The sequence below is a fragment of the Nylanderia fulva genome, unplaced genomic scaffold, assembly GCF_048542155.1.
Source record: "Nylanderia fulva isolate GAGA-0341 unplaced genomic scaffold, ASM4854215v1 Scaffold18, whole genome shotgun sequence".
Classification (NCBI taxonomy): domain Eukaryota; kingdom Metazoa; phylum Arthropoda; class Insecta; order Hymenoptera; family Formicidae; genus Nylanderia; species Nylanderia fulva.
The window spans coordinates 477,095-493,282 of NW_028190055.1; the positions used below are offsets into that span (position 1 = coordinate 477,095).

General features: G+C 41.0%; 1 protein-coding gene across 2 annotated transcripts in view; it reads right to left on the reverse strand.

Annotated features, from left to right (window-relative positions):
- Positions 1–16,188, reverse strand: part of LOC114938446 (uncharacterized) — a 52,388-nt gene that overhangs the window by 10,863 nt on the left and 25,337 nt on the right. The window contains exon 1 of one of the 2 annotated variants that reach the window (XM_029312427.2): positions 15,148–15,872. The exons of the other annotated variant lie outside the window; for it this stretch is intronic. The gene's annotated coding sequence lies outside the window, so the exon portion shown is untranslated. Of the gene's footprint in view, positions 1–15,147; positions 15,873–16,188 lie in introns of those variants that run through there. 2 annotated transcript variants of the gene reach the window in all.

The window sequence follows — 16,188 nt, forward strand, 5'->3', positions numbered from 1 at the left end:
CCCGGGATATACATGTACGACACGGCGCAGTTTGTATGTCAACTTTTTTAATGCCCATCTGGAGGGTAAATAACGCCACCCACTCGTGAGTCTCGTGACAAAAAGAGAAATGACAAACCGGCTTCGAAAGAGAAGTGGAAATTAATTTTGCGTCCATGCCCGGCTAAATTTACTACGCCCGGCTAATTAAATCGTCAAGAATTTCGCTGTTTCACCTAACGACTTTGCAACGTTTTTATTGATACGCGATACCCACCCTCCATCGCCTGTTTCTGATGTCGAAACAATTAGATTTGATTAGTGCAAATTGGAACATATTGGTTCTGTAAAACATATATATAGGTATACAATAAAAATTTTTCGATAAAAGCTATTTAAGGCGATATTAAATAAAGTAAACTGACCATATCAATTCGAATTTATTATAAACGAGAAAATTCGGAATAATATATTGGGGAAAGCGTTATTGCTTATTTGCTTGACAAGTTTCACAAATTTCTTCGAAATTGACGAGTGTCAATTATATTATGAAAAAATATCGTAACGTTACATTTATATCTCAGTGTTACTTATTATTTTAAAAGACATATACATACACATAGGTATATGAACTAAGAGTACTTCTATTATATTTTAAAAATATTTTTCATATTACTTTATATAGCAGAGTATTTCCCTTGTAGCATCCTTAGAAGAAATATAGTGGAATCATCCCACGGAGCCTTTAAAGAAAGTTGGAGGAAACAAGAAAACGATACGTTTGCCAACGGCGCGTTTATTTCTTAGAACATGGTGCATCCTTCCTTGGTAAATTTATCCGTAAAACAAGCAATTCGACGAGTTGCTGTTCGTATTTCACGTGAAAGCACAGCGTACTCGGTCTATTGCGATAAAATTAAGACTTGGGAAATTTATTAAGTGACAGGATAAACAATGTTCGAGGTCTTAATATTTCGTTAAAACTCTTATAAAGACATTATGCTGAAATTCTCCGTTTTAGAAATTAGCAAATTAATACTTTCAGACAATTTAATTAAAGAAAAAAAAACCAATAAATGCGCAAGTAATCATTTTCATCTCTTTGCTCACAATTAATTCGTGCAATTAAGGTTATTTTTAAATAAATCAATGATATTTTATGTGCATTATATAGAGCTCTTCTTTTTAAAAATAATATCCATTTTATTCCTAAGCTCCATCGTAATATTCTTCCAAAAGCGGGAAATATAACGCGTTTGTAATCGACTTTGAAATTCTGGTTTAATATACGCATAGCTCGGCTGTATCGCGATTGAAAATCGATACTAGATTAGCCCGTCAAATTAACCGCGATTGTCTCACATAATCAGCCTTGTAATCGAACACAAAAGCACCTTGTACGCGGAAAACACGGCTCGCCAGGAGGCATCGGATCAAAAACATTACACGTTGCAATCGTTCGCGTTATAAACTCGTGCCAGGAATGCATAATAATCGACGCATAGCGTAATCACATACGCGAGAGAGATATTACGCACTGCGCCAACGATAATTTCAATCCTACGAAACGAGAGAGCGAGATATCTTTGCCAAGTCCTCCTCTCTCTCTCTCTCCTCCGATACGTCCAGAAATTCCCCAATATCCTCGTTTCGGTAAGTGCTGCCTGTGCCAGTAATTTTTCACGTCTCTTTTTCCGCGCTCTGCCGGGGAATAACAAATGGCGCTGATCTCACTGTCATGTATAATGCACAGATTTACAGCATCCTGCTATCTGACGCAGCTATATGTCCAAAGCCGCCGCCCTCGCTCTGCTACACCCTCTCAGGGCGGCGCGCCATCGCGTTTTGCGAGAAAAAAAAAGTGCCGCGAACGTTGACATCCGCGGCAAAGTAATATCCCGTATGGCGGCGCGCATCATTTTCTCCGGGAAATCGGGAGTCTCCCTTCTCTTCTTTTTTTTTCTACCTCGTAACGGACGCGCCGAGGGGATGTTTTTCGGCTGGCGGAATATCGCCGTGAGGAAGAAAGTTGTGTTGAAGAGGGTGAAACGAGATCGGGAAGAAAGGGGAAAGAGAGAAGGAAGGTTTGCTTGAAGGAAGTTGATTGCGCGGGGAAATTCTAGGAGGATATCTTGCCCCGCGGTAAAAGCTGACATCGCTCTGATAAACAACGCTTGTCTACGACCGTCAGGATGATAAGAGTAAAGCCCGGGAATTAGCTCAAGTATCGCAACTTGGTATCTAGGTCAGCGGAAAGTTTTTATTTCGTTCCCTCTCTCTCTCTCTCTCTCTATCTCTGGTAACTCGTTAAGGATTTACATTTACGAGACTAACTACGTATAATCTAGTTCTGTGCATCGCAAGTTTCGTGTACGTAAGCTCCAACGGACGATTAAGTACCTGAACGAAGGTATTCTATTAGTGATGTACCACGGCGATAGAATATTTAGTGCGATATCAAAGATCGGTAATTGTTTCTGCGGAAGATCCCCATCGTTATATTATATCCTCATCGTAAAAGTGATATTCTTGCAAGCAGTAAAGTAGGTTTTACATTAGATCAGTTCATTCCGTTGCTTTTCCGCGAAGCACGATACTAATTGTAAGAGAGAATTGTAAGAGAAGAATGTAGCTCTTTACTATATCAGCGAAGAAAGAAAGGGTTTTCAAAACTTTGTTCGAAGATGCGATTCTCATCTAGAGATCTGTAATCATTATTTTAAGATTCCAAATAATTGTATGTATAATTGAATAAATCTGTATGCGATAAGATCTTTGCGGAATTAATCTTTTAGATTGATAATAGACTTGCATAATTTCCCCGAGTTTCAGCAAATAAATTTAATTATCTTAAATTATTATAATCTCACATCCGTATATACGGGCAGTTTATATAACCAGTTTATTATATCCAGGTATAAATTTGCAGCGCACGTATCATTATCATCGATATTTTATTACACGCTACAATTTATACATGCTACGTGATATTTTCGCACAAAGAATTCATAAATAATATCGTATACATAATTTGCGCAATATATTTACATGTTTATAACAGGCTTGTATTACACGATCGGTGTGAGCGGAATTAAAAACATTACATTATGGATGTCTACAATATTATTATTATTATTATTATTATTATTATTATGCGATAGATATTTCTCGTCTGATAAATAATGCGGCAAGTAATTCCCGGCTGAAAAATTAATAAACATACTGACGTACACACAGTTTAATTCTCGATCGTCGAAGAAAACGTTTGGGATTCTCGAGATAGCCAAGTTAGATTGCCCCGTTTATCGGCTAAAGGCAAGCGTAAATAATAAATAAGACGACGCTTTCCCCCTCGTCGCGACAGACGACGAAATTTGCCCGGACATGCATAATACATGTGAAAATGGCATCGAGCTGTGGCAGCTAGGCCGCCAGTGGCTTCTTGTCTATAATAGAATCTGCGCCGTTTGCCCGATTCTATGGGGCATATAAAGCAAAGAAGTCTCGGATAACGTATAACCAGGCCGAGTCATTCAATTTACAGAATCCCTTTCCGAGATTTTCTGGACCTCTCTCTTTCTCGTTTTCATTTCGAGCTCAAAAACTGCGAATTGAAGACGAGCCAAAGTCGTACCAAACTTGGCTAACCACCGTCGAATGAACGTTCGAACTTACGAGTCTCTCTCTCTCTCTCTCTCTCTCTCTCTCTCTCTCTCTCTCTCTCTCTCTCTCTCTCTCTAGGTAGTGAGAAGCACGAACCACGCGCAAACTATAATTTTACTATTTACCCTATATCGCTCTCCCTAATATGTGCTATGCCGCCAAGATAATACAATTGGTGAATCACGTAGCGTACACGAGATAAGATGGGGTAATATTTTCTTCTTGAATATAGATATCGCAGTTGGAAAGATAAAGAATATTATTATATCTTTGGAAATGATTTTTAAAAATGTATACAAAAATGTAAATTAATTTTGGAGATGAGACAATATTTTTCTCGTCGAATACAGGTGCCACAGTCGGAAAGAGAAAGAATTACCTTTTCAGGAAATAATTTTTAAATCGTATACAAAAATGCAATTTAATCTTTAAAATAAGATAACACGTTTTCTTATCGAATATAAATATCACAGTCAGAAAGAGAAAGAATTGTCTCTTTAGAAAATAATTTTTAAAATTGTACATAAAAATACAATTTAATGTTTAAGATGAGGTAATATTTTCTTATCAAATACAGATATCACAGTTGGAAAGAAAAAAAGTTATTTCTTCAGAAAATAATTTTTAAAAATGTATATAAAGATACAATTTAATTTTTAAGCTGGGGTAGTATTTTCTTATCGAATACAGATATTACAATCAGAAAGAGAAAGAATATTATTTCTTTACGAAATAATGTTTAAAATTGTGTATAAAAATATTTAATTTAATTTTCAAAATGGGGTCATATGTTCTTGTATAATACATCGATATCACAGTCAGAAAGAAAAATAGTATCACCTCTTCAGGAAATAATTTTTAAAAAATTGTATACAAAAAATACAAATTAATTTTAAATAAATGAAGAAATAATTGTGTCTTCTCATCACAAATCCAGATATCACAAAAGTAATTAAAAAAAATTGTAGGTATATACAGAAATATAAATTAATTTTTATCATTAAGTTCGTGATAAATTAAACTTGACAAATTAGACAAATTAAGTCGTACACGTTTATCGTAAGATCCGTGGAGAAATTTTTAAAATGCAACATCTTGCCCGCGCTACATTCATCCCGACTGAAAAGCGACGACGACGACACCGGGAGACTGCGTATAATTGATTACGTTTTGCGCCCGGACGGTTCGCTCGCGCCCGAAGACAACAGCAACAACGAGTAAGAGTTATCCGGCGTTATAAATATTCGAGAGAACGCTAATTAAAACCGTATACCCGCGGGTGTATACGGTGGCAGATCAAACGTTAATATCGTCGAGACGCTTTTCTACGCGCGAGGTATCCCGCGGAATTAAACTAAGCTGCGCTCTAAACGAATCGCACGAATCGCTGCATTGAAATGCTAATTCAATTAGTTCTTCGGGGTTAAAAACTTGGCGGCACCACACGTGCGGGGCCGAAACGACTAATTGGATTAGCATATTAATGCGCGAAATCGGAAAATTCGTTAAGCCAAAAGTTTGCTCTCTCTCTATATATTTGTCTCTCTCTCTCTCTCTCTTGCCTCGCCTTAATGAATAGCTCTCTACCTCGGGGCGCGATGCAGTTGCCGGCGCATAAATTACATGGCGAACGACGGGGGCTGGACCGGTATACACACGCCCCCCCGTGTTTAATTTATGCATTTCTTGACCCGTATCAGCGGACTCGGTTTCCTACCTGTTGGTCCAAGTCTGGCTTGCCACCTGTTCGAAAGAGGGATCCTTCCCCTTCTTCTTCTTCCCTGGGAAGAGGAGGAATGGAAAAAAAAACAACCCAGGCATTTACATTACTCAACCGGCCGGAATCTTCAGCATGCTTGTTATATTCGAAGCTCTCGCTCGAAGAAATGACGCTTCCACTAATTTAACGGCGTTCAACGAGACCCAGGAAGGCATTAATTTCTCGCGCAGCCCACCTTTCCTCGGGACAGCTGCTCGATAGGATCCCGATGTATCGAGAAGATCGAGCAGCCACTTTCTTACGTCGGCCACTTAAGACAGCTGGCAATCAACGTCGAAGAGAATATCCTACGCAAGGGAGGAAGTTTGGACGATCGGTATCGACAGTGCGATCAGGGATGGGTATCACGAAACTTGAGGATTTACATAGGCCGTTTAACCACCTGTAAAAGTGTTACCCCGGGTTTATCGGGAAATTCCTCTTCGCTTGGAAACTCGCGCGTTCTTTCTCCCTCTTTCCTTCGATTTCCCTTTCGCGACGGGAAATTATGCAAATTGGAGAAAAGATTCGTTTCTCGCGTGTTCGAGCGAAGGGAAAGGGCTCGAACCAAGTTATTTCCATAGTACGTAGAGAGGATTCACGCAGCGGTTACTAACGTCCGGTTCGTATTTCCAGGTGGAGGGATGGCACTCGATCGGTCATCGGACACGTCGAAACGATTTCAACCCTCCGGGTCTTCTCGGGGCGCCCGGCTCTGAAGTCCGCGTATCCGTTCGAGTAAAATATTGCTTCACACGGAGAGAGGTCGTGGAAAGGAGAGAGGAAGGAAAATGGGGGTTTGAAAAGGGGAAAGAGGAGGACTCACTTGGTTGGGTACAACCGAGCTACGAGGGAGGCGAGTGGGAAAAAGCCCTCTGCAATTGCAATCCGGACAAATATCCGGAGTCGAGATGAACGACGAACAAAGAGAGAGAGAGAGAGAGAGACGGAGAAAGGGAGAAGGAAAAGAAAAGGGCGGAAAGAGAGGGTGAGATCTCTCTCTCTCTCTCTCTCTCTCTCTCTCTTTGGTAGCGGAGAAATTGTTCGGGCTACTGCGAAACGAAACGAAACGAAACGAAACGCTTCTCCCGCTATACCCCTATATATATATGCGGTAGTCGATAAACCGCGCCTGCGTAGCTCAAACACACAGAGCTCTTCTACCCTCCTCGTCGTGCTACGACGAAGGCTTAGGGGTGCACGCATACCTCCGCTCGGCGTTTTCTCGTGCTGAGCGCGCAGGGGTGTGGATTAAAGATATTAAAGATGCCCCCCGTCTTCGTTCCGGAGCACTTCCGTCGAGACGTCATATGTAAACGAACCTCCCGGCAGAGGGTTTCTTTCTTTCTTTTGTCTTTTTCTTCCTGTCGTCTCGACGCGGTTTCCGTCGCATCGAAAAGAGATTCGGAGATTTTCCAAAGTTAAATCGTACACGCGTATCTAGCTGATCGGGTTTCCTAGGAGATGCGGGCTCGAGAGTCTAGGGTTTTCGGGAAACAGTGTCATTAGGATTGAACGGGGTGGCGCGCGCGTGTATCCTCTCGATAGAGATTGCATCTACGTTGCACCTACCCCTGATCGTAACGATTTCTCTCTCTCTCTCTCTCTCTCTCTCACTCGACATTATCCATTTTATCTCGCGCCGCTTTTATCGTGCTCAGTTCATCAGTTACACTCTCTCCCCTCTCGCTCTCTTGCTCCTTTTTTTCAATAAATACTACGTACACCGCGCGGAATGCTCGGTTCGTTAGTTGCTACAACCCTCCTACCACCTTCCGAAATAAAATAAAAAAAAATAAAAAAAAAGTAGACGCCGGCTAAATTGCACGGCGCGTTAAACGGGGTTTCTTCCTCGGACCGATTTTGTGATTGTTCCAAATTTACAAGAGAGAGTCAAGCTTAGCGACGCCGCGCCGTGGGAATCGCCCTGGAAATATAATATATATATATATAGCGCGACGCGTCTCTCGATTCTGCCATCAAAGATATTGAAATACTCTCAGACTCGAGTCGCACACATATATAACACGCATATGCATATACGTATATATAGACCGCTTCTCTCGATCGTATCCGAATACGTAGTCGCGACCATCGTCGTGGTCGTCTTCGTCGTCTTATTTGAGCATTCCTCGCTTTCAGCGACCGCGTTTCTCATAAAATCCCCCCGGGCTTCATAAAAATCGTCTGCCGATAAATCACGAATGAAATTCTACGGACGTGTATAACGGACACATATACATACGTACATATGAATGTATATGTACGTATGTACATGGACGTTGCTCTGATCCGCGAGCGATTCGTTCGGTCTGCACAGCTTTGAGCGAATTACGGTCGGCAGAGAGAATTAATCGTTTAAGTCTCTCTTCTCTCTCTCTCTCTCGGCACTGTCAACGCAGTGCCGCTATGAATTTCATATCCACGCGCTTCCGCATGCAGCGGAGATATGAAAATAACTAGACCACTCTCTCTCTCTCTCTCTCTTTCTTTCGCGTCTCACGCACATTTTTCAGTCATGTAACACATGTCTTTTATTGTTCGAGAATTAAAGCGAAGATATCTCTTATCCTCGAACGATCTGCATATATATATATATACATATAATAGCTTTTAATAAATTTAATTTTTCGATAATGCTAATTATTTGATTTAATTTAATTAATTTTGTGTTGTAAATTTAGTCCCGAAAAGTTATATACCGGCAAGTTTTTCTACAAAAGTATCTTCGTTTAAAATTTTATTCATGCAGTCTGTACGTATTGGCATATTAACGGGCTATACGATATTTATATATATAATTCAATTTATCTATTACAATCAATTACAATGCAATCACCTTAGGCAAATCCAATACAATTCTCCACTTAATTATTCCAAATTGTTCGATAAATTTAGAGTAGAGTAGTTTTTTTTCTAAATTATAGGATGACCTGAATTCTTGTTTTACTATCAAGATCAACTTTCTTATGAAAGGATCCAACATAAAAAAATGTTAAAAGTTTATTTAAAATTTACAATAAAATTTTTAATTAAACGATGAAATTCTGTTACCTATTTGCGTGATATTGGAATATTGAATAATTCAATCGACATCTTTGATCAATTTTCAGCTAATTAAAAATAAATAAATTGCAAAAAATAGGTCAGATAATTTTATCGAAGAGGAGATTCCCGATGTATTTCTCTCTCTCTTTCTGTCACGTATCTAAATAGAACGAACGAATAAAACATTGTGTCGGGTAAAAGCATTATTAAAGAGATATCGCCACACGACACAGCAAGTCAATCACAGAATCTGCAGATGAGAGCTCGATATACATAGAGCGCCATAGTTCTATAATTCACGTTACGCGTGAAATATATATGTATATATATATCAACGCACGCATTCGATATGTCAACGTCCGGGTTATGTATTCTCGCAATTCCGCATCTCGATACCGCGCAGAAATGTCGGTCAGACATATTAAAATATCCCATCTATGCTTCTCTCCTATACACCGCAGCGATAACTATCGCTTATTTCCTCTACCTGTCTCTCATCCAGAATCGCTATTTATTTCAGTTCCAAAAGGAGCCGAGAGAGAGAGAGAGAATTCGCTCCATTTCACATGTCCCAAATCAAATTTTAAACAATTACATTAAACACGTCTCTCTTTCTTCTCTGATCTAAATTTATTGTATATTTTTACATCATTTTAAATTTTAATATATATTAGCATATTTCAAAAATGTCATAATCTTTTGCTCGACGCGAAGCAAAAAAATCGCAGCTCTTTCTTCAACGATACGTTTTTTCTCATCGTTCGTAATAAAATGTTTGCCAAGTGTGCGCGCGTTTATCCGCGCGCATATATGTTTTTAATGTATTCACGTATTTCTCGTACGGCCGTATTTAACAGCCAAGATAATAACTACGCCTAGCTTGGAAAGGAAGAACACGGTGACGTAGTCGGACTATAACAATATTAAGCTTGTTTAGTCGTTCGTTCCAGTACGACGGCCAGCCACTTCCCTTCCTGTCCTTTCTCTGCCACGTTTCCGGTTTTCCAGAGTGTAACGACCTACTCTCGTGCTTACAGCTTTTCCACGCAGGATTATGACGTTACCTGACAAGGAGTCCCAGATCCAATTACAGCTCTGCGTATCGAGACGGATTCGCCAAAATAATAATCTCAGTCTCGCAGCGACTCGTCAGAAATATCGCGCACACGTGCACCCTCCATCGGTGAAGGCGCAGGTTAACATTGTCCAATTACATAATCCCACCCTCGTAACACGATCGATCAAATCCAGGCAATTAGCTCGTTTCTTTCTCGCTTCCTGTCCGCTTTTCCTGTTTGTCGAAAATGCGGTTCCCTCTTCCATTGAACGGCGGACTTCCTCTCTCTTACAAAGAACGTCGCGTGAAAGGGAAGATTCGATGGCTCTCGAATGACGGCGCACCTTGAGCCGGCAGCTTGCGGTCACGATAATCCGCAACGATTATTTTCCGCGCCTCAGGCCGCGGCTTCTCACGCTCTCCCTTTCTTTCGTCTCCGCCTCTTCCTATTTATAAATGATCTTTTCATTATTGTATACGGTTCGCGTTTGTGGAACGAATATCGAGAGAGAGAGAGTGTGTGTGTGTCGAATGTATATAGGTATATACGTAGACTTTGATCAACAAAGAGATACTATTAATTATCCGAACAAATTGCCGTAGTTCCTTCATCTGTTCCTCCGATTCTCCGGCGGGGAATGTTTGCCGTTTGTAAGTAATCACATTGACCCTTAACACGAAGTGTGCGCGCGCTGCGAATCATTTGTTGTGGTTTCACTCAATTATTACGACGGATGGCTCGAGACAAAAGAAATCCTACTCAAGTGGGTTTCCTGAACCGCGATCTACCACCTAAGGGAGGTGAAGGAGAGGCCTCGTAAACAAAGGCGGCCGGCAAACAATGCCAGCTACAAGAGCAAACACGACATCCGCCTTTCACAGAGCGCCGCGCATAAAACTGAAGTGCAAGGTACAAGTTCAAAAGAGAGAAAAGACAGCTTTTCTCTGTCTCTCTCTCTCTCTCTTGACGCCGCGAAACTTAAGTCGCGAGGGGGATGTGTAGCTACGGGAAGTAACGGTGCGCCGAGCCACCCTAGCGTTTAGCGTATGTGTACGTTTTATACGCCAAGTTTCGCTATAAATCACCCCCGTTTTCGCCGGCTAAGTGTGCACGCGCGTTCGCGGCGAACTACCTCGTAACCAGATAAGTGGTTACCGGAGAATCTGTCATGTTCCGTAAACGGTGGATCGTACAACAATAATATAGAGATATATATGGTATATATAATTTCTCGATAATTAAACGAATCTCTCTTTCCTCTTTGGCTAATACGCGAAAATAAGGAATCACAAGTCTGCGCGAGATTGAATCTAATTTTCTCGCTTTACTCCTGGAAATTACTACCGTTATTACTACTATTATCTCTGACACTCCGCGAGAGATCCGAATGTATTTTGGGTGACATCTAAGTGACGCTGTCCATTGTGCCTTCCGACTAAATGAGTTAGCCCACCCAGAGGACACCCTTAATCTTCATCTCAAATCTCATTCCATCATCACTGGAATAATAATTACTTCCGAGAATAATTGGCAGGACAAAGAGAACGAGTAAGTATTTCACGAAGATTCGAAGAATAAATAGCGCTGTGTATAATACGCCAGTATCATTTTCAACAACTTATTATCAAGTGCATGGTTGGTAAAGCTCTCTCTCGTAGCTTAAAATTTACTTCTTTTGTAATATAGATTACGAGGGTGTATATAAAACGCGAAATTCTCTCGCAGAAACTTAATTTTCCTCTTTACAGTCTCTCTCTCTCTCTCTCTCTCACATCGATCGACGTATTCGCATTAAAATATCGCCTCCCTCGCGTTATCGAGACACTTCTTCCGCGTGCGAATGACATGCATGAAAAGTAATACAAATTTGATAAGTTTCGCCACAAGGCACTCTCTACATATACGAAATGGAAAGCGGGCGAATTTCCTTCGCAATTCCGCGCTTTTTCTCTCTTTGTCGAAACCTCGAAGAGGGCTTTTGCATTTCTAATGTTTTTTCGGACAGAAAATCGACACATAGGGTCGCGCTGGGAAGAACGGGCCTTTAAAGAAGCGATGAAACAGCTGCAGCCACCTCGAAGGAACGATTCGATGTAGGGATAAAGCGGTTAGCCGGCTACCACCCTGCCTCTTTCTCGCTGCCAAAACGGTGGGAGATGGGTATCTCTGAAAATAGGATTGGTGCTCGGCACGCATTGTGCCGAGAGGACAGTGTCTCTCCACCTCCGGTCTCTTCTGCGTCGCCTTATATTTATAGCTTTCGCCTCTTCCACCGTTCTTCGCGGGCTTAATTCGACCGCTCCCGTAGAAAATACGCTTTTCTTCGCAAGCTGGGAGACGAAAGTAATTCGACGAGCATGCACGGACCTGGGCGGGTGCGCAGGGGCGCCAGGTGTGTCCTGATTTATCATGACTGCTGGAAGTTGACTGGAGCTACGAGCGGACGGCTGCTGTGAATCTCTATCCCGATCGCGCTTCGTGGCTTATTAAAATTTCTGACGCGTCCCAGCAGCCCTGATGTCGATTTTATATATATATATATATATATATATATATATATATATATATATATATCGTAGTAGTTCCTACGTCGAGCTTTTTACGGCTTCGTTTATTACCGGTAGACTCAATCTTCTCCTCTCTTTCTATTTTTTTTTCCTCTGAAAGATATACTCGCGTAGGCGTGTATATCGCACGAGAACAAATTGACGAACGAGTCCGATGGAAAGCACGGCACCGAACGCTCTTTTTTAGAGGCGAGACGATGTAAATATCTGTAATTCCCGCGTCATTCACGCCGCTAAGCTTTATGGACCGCTTTATTATTGGAGAGAGTGGCTGCGCTCTCTCTCTCTCTCTCTCTCTCTCTCTCTCTCTCTCTCTCTCTCTCTCTCTCTCTAGTCTCTCGCGCGTTTATTGTACGGTGGAAAAGCTTGAAACTCGGGAAGAGAGCAGGAGAAATGTCCAAGGGGGAGAGACTATGTACGTGCGTAAAGGTTTAATATCTTTCCTGCATATCAGAATTTACGATTGGATTTGACATAAGCCCCGTGTAGCGAGTAAGCAAGATTTACAGTTTACTTAATGACTCGCGCACTAGCGAGCAAGCGAGCGCACACACGATTCTGGATCGGCATGCTCACCGTTTTTGTGAGGCTGCGCCGTCTAACACGGTTCAGATGTTCCCACGCTAGGCAAGCAGGTGTTGTGGTGAAACCGACGATTAATTATCCGCATCCCATTTAATAGTACGGACGGGTCGATTAATCACGGTACGGCGACTGTTATAACCGATAAAAAGTTTCGTATCCCCGGGAATGCGATCCCAAAACCTTTAAATTGATTTTTGATAGATTATTGCTCGCGAGTATTGTTATTGATATTGAGAGAAAATATTTAAAACGAAATCAGCTTGTGTCAGAATATACCTTCATATTCCATTTATTTCCTATTTCTAATTTAATAAACAAATTCATTTTCACACTAATAAAACAATGAATAAACCTTGCCGCTCTCCATTTATCTATCGCCCTTTCTCTCTCAATTTTTAAAACTCGATATATTTTTAAATAAATGAATAATATCCGCAATATTGTTTACATATTTTCTCGATAAAATTATTGTTGCAGTACTTAAGGTTCGAAAAATTACTACGCAATTTTGAATATGTTCATCACATAACGTATGTATTCATAATACCTATACGCAGTATACAATTTATATAACCTGAAATATGAATCTCTTGAATATTGTATAGAAGCTTTGAGAGAAATCACAAATCATTCAACAGCGATATATTTTTATGACCACCACAATTCGTTAGAAAAAACAATGCTGAAAAAGAGTCAAAATTTTCCTGTAAGGGAAATGAATTATAAATCGATATATCATTATGTTTTTGGACCTGCTGAACTCGAAAATGAAGCTTAATTGGACAATTGTTAACTTTATTTTCATGTTTAGCAAGTCCAAAAACATAAAGATTATAGACAAATTTTGGCCCTTGTTCGGCATTGTTCTTTCAATACTAAGCTTTTTTCGATGCTGTACGCATTATTACTATAAACATTGAAAGGAAAAAAGAAAGAGGTATTTTCGCAAAGTAAAATCCAACGGAATTAATCGCCATATTTTTTCATTTACTAGTGTAAGTCCCGAATCGTTAAACAGCTGAAAAAGAAAAAGTAAGATCCGAAGGAATTGCGTCAAAATTTAATACCGTTGGGAGACGTACGTGCTAACGCTTACTTAATACCTGTTTCACAATATAAGCCGACATTATTAAGCTTCGAGAATATTTCGGAACACTTTCCCAGAAAAATAACAGCATCCTATGGAATGAGAAGGGTGCATTTCATTACAAACTCGCCCGACGAAGGTTCAGACTCATTGGGATTAGGAGTATCGGAGAATTAATTATGAAGACCAAAGCCACGGGGCGAGGAAAAAGTACCGTAATGTATTTACTAGGGGAGATGTGGAAGATTTAATTTGTTTAATAACTCTCGGAAAAATGACTCTCAATTATGTGCTCGTTATTGACATTAACGGATCAGCTTTTGTTATATCTCACTTGGCAGAAGTGCCCTTTTTTCTTCTTTTAACAATAAACTTTGGTATTTATATTATTTAATCCCACCTTCATCATCCCCTACATAGTATATATGTGTGACATTTATTATATTAAGTATTTATTAACATCTTATTATTATTCTATAATTTTAATATTATACATTAATTATACACACGCGAGCATACTTTTCGTAATAAAACTAATATAATGTGCGCGCATAATTTAGTATTATATTTAATATAAAAATTATAGACAATTAATAAAATGTGTATTTTATTAATTTTTATTAATTTTCAGAACAATGTATGGATACAATATGCAAATAATATTACATAGTAACAAATGCGGACCAAAAATGAAACATTTTGAATTTATAATTAATAAAGATACACGGTTAGCAACGACTCACAAATGAATCTTGCAATTCAATATTTTTCATTCCATATGTATCTTTCCGAGTCAAGAGTACAAGAATAAAGAAGTTGTGGAAAAACTTAATAAAAAGATTCTCCTCTAAAAAAAGAAGAGGAAAAAAAGAGGTAAATGGCCTTTCAAGAATAAGAGCACATAATGAACCTTAAAGACCATTCGCTTGCAACTGCTATCGGCGCGCTAAATGTTTAATAAAAGATTTATTTCATTGTGTTTCATGAACTTGTGTAACTAGGTAAGTCTTTCCTCCGTAAATCAACGCAACGCAAGTCTATAAAAGCATCGTATAAACACGGGGCAATTTAACGCGAGTCGATAAAGCCCTATTTTAAGGGCAATGCGCGCCAAGGAGAATGCATATTTAATCAGTCTACCGGATGCAATATCGTAAAACGATGTATATATACACACACACATGTGTATATACCGGAATATAATCGGTAAACAGCTGACCCGAGAAAATCCGTGAACCAAGAACGTCGCTTCGGCAAGCATCGAACTTCCAGCTGACTTATCGCAGGAATACGCGTGCGACTCGTGGTCGACGTGTATCGTATCGTATCGTATCATATTTTTAGGGGATGAGTTCGGGGTTGAGGAGGAACGTGAGGGCGAAGTGAGGGTGGGATACTTACACCGAGCGACGCGAAGTGTCAGTGAGTTTCCTCGGACTTGTGCACATCGACCCGATACACCCGAGCGAATTTTTGTTTGATTGTTGCCACGCACTCTCGTCAAGAATTTCAGCCCGGTGGTCCGCAGCAAAATCTGTACCGGTGGACTTGTCCAATGATGATAGACACGCGATATATCAGGCGGAACACGCACGTCCCATAACGCACTCGGTCCGAGCCAAACTAACGAAATTCTCTCGAATCACCGGAATCCACGTGACTCGCCATGAAGACACCTTGGATTGCCGGGAGAACTTGTCCGACGTACTCCGCTCGTATCCATCAATCGTCTAGAATCTGTCACCGATCCCGGATCGCTCGCCACGCGTGACCGCGGAGAAAAAAGTTTAAGGAGACGCTTTTGTAAAGCGAAAGCTGGAATGCTCGCAAGAGTAGGGAGAAGAGAAGACAGACGATAGCCGAGGAGAGAAAAGACAGAGTGAGAAAGATGGGCTAAGGGAGCTTTTGCGGAGAAAGGGAGAAAAAGAGAGGAACGGGAGAGAGGGAGAAGAGAGAGAGAGAGAGAGACAGAAAGAGAGAAAGAGAAAGAGAGAGAGAGAGGAGAAAGAGAGGAAAAACGAAAGAACCGCGGTCGCTCCCGGAGATTTCGAACTGCACTGCAAACGGGGACCTCAGTCCTTACTGAGCCGGAGTTTGACTACGTACTCGCGGCTGCGAGACTTTGGGGTCTGCGCAGTCGGTCACTCACCACCACCATCGCCACCATTTCCACCACCATATCACTGTCGCCGACGCCGCCGCCACCACCCCAAACCTTCCACCATGGCTCTCTTCTCGACGCCAACCCTATACCTGCCTGCCTGCTCCGCCCGGCAGCGCCCTAACTTCGCTCCGCTGCTGCATGGAGAAAGCCTCGAGTCACGCGTGAGTCGTGATTCTTATTCATATTCGCGGCGAAATTGCGTCGGACCGGGTGAGGATTATTTCGCGGATTACCCGGGCGACTGCGACGAAGTCGAATAGACCCGCTGCTTTATCGGC